Source organism: Leptodactylus fuscus, chromosome 1 (genome assembly GCF_031893055.1).
Source record: "Leptodactylus fuscus isolate aLepFus1 chromosome 1, aLepFus1.hap2, whole genome shotgun sequence".
Lineage (NCBI taxonomy): Eukaryota > Metazoa > Chordata > Amphibia > Anura > Leptodactylidae > Leptodactylus > Leptodactylus fuscus.
The window spans coordinates 59,413,442-59,421,792 of NC_134265.1; positions in this window are offsets into that span (position 1 = coordinate 59,413,442).

Sequence of the window (8,351 nt, forward strand, 5' to 3'; positions counted from 1 at the left end):
GAATTGTTATTTATGCAATTTCCAAGTTCTTTCATTCAGATTTCATCAAAATTAGACTCATAGAGTTATATGTATTCTTCTGTATAACTACAGATGTGAGCATGCAATGTATACAGGACCTCATAAGTAGTTGGCACATGTGAATGTGTTGCTGGATATATCAGATAATTGCTCAAGAAATAATTCCCAAATATGATGTTTTCAAGAAAATTGCTACTATTACCACAGGAGGGATCCAAAACAAACACCGGGTCTACTAATGAGATGAATCATTCTCTAAGGCCCCAAAATGCAGAAATTTAGCATTTCTGCCTACCAAGGGAACGCAGTGTAAAAAACACTGCACTTTACAGAACCAGCAAAGTGAATGAGAATCTGGCTTATCCAGCCACACATTGCAGAAAAGAGATGAGGATACAAAAACGCGGCAAGTCAATTTTAGCTGACAAGTCAAATGGGTCAGCAGATTTGGATCATAGAGAGTAAGGCTAAGGGGGCGTTCACACTTGCGCCCAATGTCCGGTGTGTGCATTCCAACACTTTGTGTCCGTTTTTTTAAAAAAATGGATTCCTCGTAGACAGGCCGCAGGCGGACACCAGTGGTCACCTTTACAAACCCATTTAAATGAATGGGTTTTAAAACTGACCGCCGGGTTTTCGTCCTCCTGTCCAGTTTCGCTGGGGCCGAGGACGGAAACCTGGCGGAATGGTAAACACTGGACAAGGACGCAAGTGTGAACAAAGCATAAGACCCCACATAGTGAAACATAGCATTTTTCATTGCATTTTTGCTGAGTTTTCCTCTCTTATTAGACCTATAGGAAATACACTAGCATTTCCACAGGTATAACTGACTAATGTGTCTTTTTTTGACAACACAGCTTTTCCGCTGCTGATTTTTTCTCTGCAATGTGTAGATTCAGATTAGCCAGAATCCCATTCACTTTGCAGGTACTGAAAAACATAGCATTTTCGCAGTGGAAAAAACGCTGTGTTTTCGCAAAGTGGGGCTTTAACGTAGAGCTACATTCACACAACAGGCAGCATTATATTCAATGTCAGTGAATGGAGGTTATTCACATAAACGTTATTTCAAAGATCCCTCCATACAAATGAAATTATACGGGGTATTCGTGAAAACGGGTTCCCTTCGGGTATAAAGAACAGGTTTTGCACCTCTTTAATGTAACTTGAAAATCCAGCAAAAACATTAGATTAGGAAACTGCTACTTAAGCAATTTTCAATAAAGTATTCTACTCGCTTGTCTTCTATATACTGGACTGTTTATGACGTGACAACCTACCATGCAGGCTGCTTTGTGACATGTCTATATTATATTTACTTTGCATATATTATCCTTAAACTGTTAGGCATCCAGAGAATTTTTCAGCGAGTTCTACAAAATCAGCATAAGGTGATGAACTGAGTTGCTCAGGCAGGGTCTGTAGATGGCGCTATTGTTTCAGCTAATCATGTAATGGCTGTCAGGTTACTAGTCCCACCACACAGCAATAACTGTTTGGAAACGACACCGTGCCCCTTCCTTCCCTAACAGACTTGGCATTACGTGATTTCATTTCCTGACAAAGGGGTCTTCTGATGAATATCTTTTTTTTTTTCTTCCTGAACTGAACCTTTGGTGTGACTGTTCCTGCAAGTCTGAAATGGAGAGTGTGGAAAATGGGCCCCAAGTGCATAAATTAAAAATAGCTGCTTGATTTAGGAAAATACGCAATCTGTTATTTATGTGTAAAAGCTTCCAGTTGTTATAAAGTATTCATGCAGGGAGGCAGAAATACATTCTGTGTGTATATATGTGTATATATTGTATACTGTATATACCTACAGGGTATCAGACATAACAACTGTCCTGCAGCCCAACAATAAGGGAGCCCATCTCCGCTGAGACCTCGGATTTAATTAGTGATAATTATGGATGATAGAAGGGGATGTGGAAAACTGACTGCACCTCTATTACTGTACTGGGACACCATTATCATTACTTTCCTTATATACTGTGATGTCACAATGCACACAGTGATCTTGTGTGTGTTCATTATCTATTATTCTGTCTATACCTGTGCCATGATGTAATAGTGGGCATTATTCATTTACTGTGACATCACTGTGTGTATTATCCCTGTAGTGTGACATCACTGTTTATTATATCTCTGCTGTGATATCACTGTGTGCATTATCCCTGTACTGTGACATCACTGTATACATTATCCCTGTACTGTGAAATCACTATATACATTATCTCTGTACTGTGACATCACTCTATGCATTATCTCTGTACTGTGATATCACTGTATTTATTATTAGAGACTAGCTTTTACCCGCGACTTCGTCTGCGGTGATTTGAGAATTGGGCGGACACAGACGTGTGAAACTGTAAAAGTGCTTTAAAAAGTTTGGTGGGCTAGCAAATGTGATGTGATGTGTTATATTGTGTATGTAGTGATACAGACAATGTGATGTGTTGTATTGTGTCAGACAATGTGATGTGTTGTATTGTGTCAGACAATGTGATGTGTTGTATTGTGTATGTCATGATACAGACAATGTGATGTGTTATATAGTGGAAGCTATATGTAAAATGTGAGTGAGTAGAGTGAGGGCTACTCCTGAGGTGACAGTAAGGAGTGTGCAGGCAGGTTGAGGCAGGAAATGCCAGGCAGTGTGTGTGAGTCTATAGCTGGGGATAGGAGTCCTGCTTTTGTGAGTCTCCTGCTAGGAAGCCATGTTGTTTAGTGGCACCAAAAGTAGCCTGTGACTCAATCCTAAGGAAAAACTATGTTTGTGGAAAATTGCACGCAAATCCGTCCAGGCGTTTTAGCATGATTGAGGAACAAACATCCAAACTCACAAACATCCAAACATCCAAACACACAAACTTTCACACTTATAATATTAGTAGGATGAGCGAGTAGTGAAATATTCGAGATTCAATATTCGTTTCGAGTAGAGCCTCAATATTCGACTACTTGATCGAATATCGAATCCCATTATAGTCTATGGGAAAAAATGCTTGTTTCAGGGGAAACCACTATTCGACTAAAGGAGAGTCACCAAGTCTACGAGTAGCAGGAGGAGAGTGTTTAGGAGGAGCGCTGTGCAGTTAAAGCGCACGGACCCCATAGACTATGGGTTCGGTTCACATTAGCGCTTGCCTCCCGTCCAGAAGGAGTCCGCAGGAGAACCCCCACCCCCGAACGGAATAGCAGTGCAACTGCAAGCACTGGACAGTTAAGCACACGGACACCATAGCATATAATGGGCTCCATGTGCTTGCCACGCACTGCCCACATGAATCATTCGTGCTGTACACTGTATATCATACGGCCAATCAACGATGGTCAATGCATTCCTATGAGAAAAAGTCAGTTCCCGCATAACCGCAAGCTGCCAGCTCTCCCAACTAGCAAAGACGAGCCTGCTGCAGAACAAGTGTTGATTGGCCGAATGCTATACAGTGTATAGCATTCGGCCAATCACCGCTGGTTCTGAATCAAATCTTTACTGCGAATAGCGATAGTATTCGATCGAGTACAAGTATTTCGAATACTGTAGTATTCTATCGAATACCTACTCGATCGAATACCACTCGCTCATCTCTATTTATTATCTCTCTGCTGTGACATCACTGTATGCATTATCCCTGTACTGTGACATCACTATGTTATTATCTCTGTACTCTTAACAGTTCCTTCATTTATGACAAAGGGTAAAGTACTCCTGTTAACTGAAGTCAGAACCCCACCAATAAGCAATTTATCCTCTACCCAATGGATCCTCTGGATGTATAGAGGATATATATGTTTCATGGCATTGTTCTTTAATGTGGTGACGACTGAGATGTATCATAAGATCCAAAAATGGACAGGTCACAGAATTCAGCAGACAGGTACATGATCTTGGCCAGCGAGTAGACACCCTTGAGACCAAAGCTGATGAAATCACACTAGAACATCACCTTCAAGAATGCCACCAATAGAGCCCACAGCGAGTGGGCTAATCTCAGAGTATGGGTCTATCTGAAACCAACACTGACCTGACAGGAGCAAGTACTGCCCTTTGATGCTTTAGGGATCTTTCATCCTGATACATCAGTTGGACTGGTTACATAAGATTTATATATGTTGAGACAGAGTCGTCTGCTAATGTATGGAACTATAACAACCATTGTTCAAGTCTCTATTGTTCCCAGGGGCCACACGGTGGCTCAGTGGTTAGCACTGCAGCCTTGCAGCGCTGGAGTCCTTGGTTCGAATCCCACCAAGGGCAAAAAACCATCTGCAAGGAGTTTGTATGTTCTCCCCGTGTTTGTGTGGATTTCCATCCCATACTCCTAAGACATACTGATAGGGAAAAATGTACATTGTGAGCCTTACGTGGGCTCACAATCTACAAAAAAAAAAAAAAAAAGTCTCTATTGTTCCACATGTACCAGTCTCGTGGCAGGTCAGACTAGATGTTGCCCTACACATTTCTCAGATGTAATAGGAGGCAGTATGGTCAATTGTTTTTCCATAGGAGAGAAAAGGAGAGAGACACCGAGTGCACTAAGTGTAGTATTTACCTATCGTGTTTCCCCCAAAAAAGGACGTACCCCGAAAGTAAGGCATGGCAGACATTTTGCTGCCTTGTCTAATATAAGGCGCTCCCCCGAAAATAAGACGTAGTGAATAGAAATGAATGGAAGTAGCCGGCAAGCGGGGGGGTTAATCGGCGTGCCGGGCGCTTCCATTCATTTCTATGGGAGCGTGTGTGGGCACCGACTGGAGGCATTAGCGCTGGATGTCTGCTGACACCAGCAGACACCAGGCGGCTATGGCGGCCGCCCGACTCCCGGGTGGCCGCCATAGTTAAACACCCGGCATTCTGCCATAGCCGCCTGGTGTCTGCTGGTGTCAGCAGACATCCAGCGCTAATTAGAGATGAGCGAACAGTGTTCTATCGAACTCATGTTCGATCGGATATTAGGCTGTTCGGCATGTTCGAATCGAATCGAACACCGCGTGGTAAAGTGCGCCATTACTCGATTCCCCTCCCACCTTCCCTGGCGCCTTTTTTGCTCCAATAACAGCGCAGGGTAGGTGGGACAGGAACTACGACACCGGTGACGTTGAGAAAAGTAGGCAAAACCCATTGGCTGCCGAAAACATGTGACCTCTAATTTAAAAGAACAGCGCCGCCCAGGTTCGCGTCATTCTGAGCTTGCAATTCACCGAGGACGGAGGTTTCCGTCCAGCTAGCTAGGGCTTAGATTCTGGGTAGGCAGGGACAGGCTAGGATAGGAAGGAGAAGACAACCACAACAGCTCTTATAAGAGCTAAATTCCAGGGAGAAGCTTGTCAGTGTAAAGTGGCACTGACGGGCTCAATCGCCGCAACCCAGCTTTCCCAGGATCCTGAATGGAATACACTGTCAGTGTATTCCTGTATACCCGATATATACCCCGATACCCGTTCCAACGGTGTGCCCCCCCACCTTCACCCCAGAAATACCCTGCAAGTCCCCTAGCAATAGAATTGGGGCTATATACACCCACAATTTTTACTACTGGTATACAGTGCCATTGTCTGACTGGGAATTCAAAGAATATATTGGGAATACAAATACCCTCATTTCTTGCTACTGCCATATAGTGCCAGTGTCTGACTGGGAATTCAAAGAATATATTGGGGTTACGTGCACCCACAATTTTTACTACTGGTATACAGTGCCATTGTCTGACTGGGAATTCAAAGAATATATTGGGAATACAAATACCCTCATTTCTTGCTACTGCCATATAGTGCCAGTCTGACTGGGAATTCAAAGAATATATTGGGGTTACGTGCACCCACAATTTTTACTACTGGTATACAGTGCCATTGTCTGACTGGGAATTCAAAGAATATATTGGGAATACAAATACCCTCATTTCTTGCTACTGCCATATAGTGCCAGTGTCTGACTGGGAATTCAAAGAATATATTGGGGTTACGTGCACCCACAATTTTTACTACTGGTATACAGTGCCATTGTCTGACTGGGAATTCAAAGAATATATTGGGAATACAAATACCCTCATTTCTTGCTACTGCCATATAGTGCCAGTGTCTGACTGGGAATTCAAAGAATATATTGGGGTTACGTGCACCCACAATTTTTACTACTGGTATACAGTGCCATTGTCTGACTGGGAATTCAAAGAATATATTGGGAATACAAATACCCTCATTTCTTGCTACTGCCATATAGTGCCAGTTTCTGACTGGTAATTCAAAGAATATATTGGGGTTACGTGCACCCACAATTTTTACTACTGGTATACAGTGCCATTGTCTGACTGGGAATTCAAAGAATATATTGGGGTTATAAATACCCTCATTTCTTGCTACTGCCATATAGTGCCAGTTTCTGACTGGTAATTCAAAGAATATATTGGGGTTACGTGCACCCACAATTTTTACTACTGGTATACAGTGCCATTGTCTGACTGGGAATTCAAAGAATATATTGGGGTTATAAATACCCTCATTTCTTGCTACTGCCATATAGTGCCAGTTTCTGACTGGTAATTCAAAGAATATATTGTGGTTACGTGCACCCACAATTTTTACTACTGGTATACAGTGCCATTGTCTGACTGGGAATTCAAAGAATATATTGGGAATACAAATACCCTCATTTCTTGCTACTGCCATATAGTGCCAGTTTCTGACTGGTAATTCAAAGAATATATTGGGGTTACGTGCACCCACAATTTTTACTACTGGTATACAGTGCCATTGTCTGACTGGGAATTCAAAGAATATATTGGGGTTATAAATACCCTCATTTCTTGCTACTGCCATATAGTGCCAGTTTCTGACTGGTAATTCAAAGAATATATTGTGGTTACGTGCACCCACAATTTTTACTACTGGTATACAGTGCCATTGTCTGACTGGGAATTCAAAGAATATATTGGGAATACAAATACCCTCATTTCTTGCTACTGCCATATAGTGCCAGTGTCTGACTGGGAATTCAAAGAATATATTGGGGTTACGTGCACCCACAATTTTTACTACTGGTATACAGTGCCATTGTCTGACTGGGAATTCAAAGAATATATTGGGAATACAAATACCCTCATTTCTTGCTACTGCCATATAGTGCCAGTGTCTGACTGGGAATTCAAAGAATATATTGGGGTTACGTGCACCCACAATTTTTACTACTGGTATACAGTGCCATTGTCTGACTGGGAATTCAAAGAATATATTGGGAATACAAATACCCTCATTTCTTGCTACTGCCATATAGTGCCAGTGTCTGACTGGGAATTCAAAGAATATATTGGGGTTACGTGCACCCACAATTTTTACTACTGGTATACAGTGCCATTGTCTGACTGGGAATTCAAAGAATATATTGGGAATACAAATACCCTCATTTCTTGCTACTGCCATATAGTGCCAGTGTCTGACTGGGAATTCAAAGAATATATTGGGGTTACGTGCACCCACAATTTTTACTACTGGTATACAGTGCCATTGTCTGACTGGGAATTCAAAGAATATATTGGGAATACAAATACCCTCATTTCTTGCTACTGCCATATAGTGCCAGTGTCTGACTGGGAATTCAAAGAATATATTGGGGTTACGTGCACCCACAATTTTTACTACTGGTATACAGTGCCATTGTCTGACTGGGAATTCAAAGAATATATTGGGAATACAAATACCCTCATTTCTTGCTACTGCCATATAGTGCCAGTGTCTGACTGGGAATTCAAAGAATATATTGGGGTTACGTGCACCCACAATTTTTACTACTGGTATACAGTGCCATTGTCTGACTGGGAATTCAAAGAATATATTGGGAATACAAATACCCTCATTTCTTGCTACTGCCATATAGTGCCAGTGTCTGACTGGGAATTCAAAGAATATATTGGGGTTACGTGCACCCACAATTTTTACTACTGGTATACAGTGCCATTGTCTGACTGGGAATTCAAAGAATATATTGGGAATACAAATACCCTCATTTCTTGCTACTGCCATATAGTGCCAGTGTCTGACTGGGAATTCAAAGAATATATTGGGGTTACGTGCACCCACAATTTTTACTACTGGTATACAGTGCCATTGTCTGACTGGGAATTCAAAGAATATATTGGGAATACAAATACCCTCATTTCTTGCTACTGCCATATAGTGCCAGTGTCTGACTGGGAATTCAAAGAATATATTGGGGTTACGTGCACCCACAATTTTTACTACTGGTATACAGTGCCATTGTCTGACTGGGAATTCAAAGAATATATTGGGAATACAAATACCCTCATTTCTTGCTACTGCCATATAGT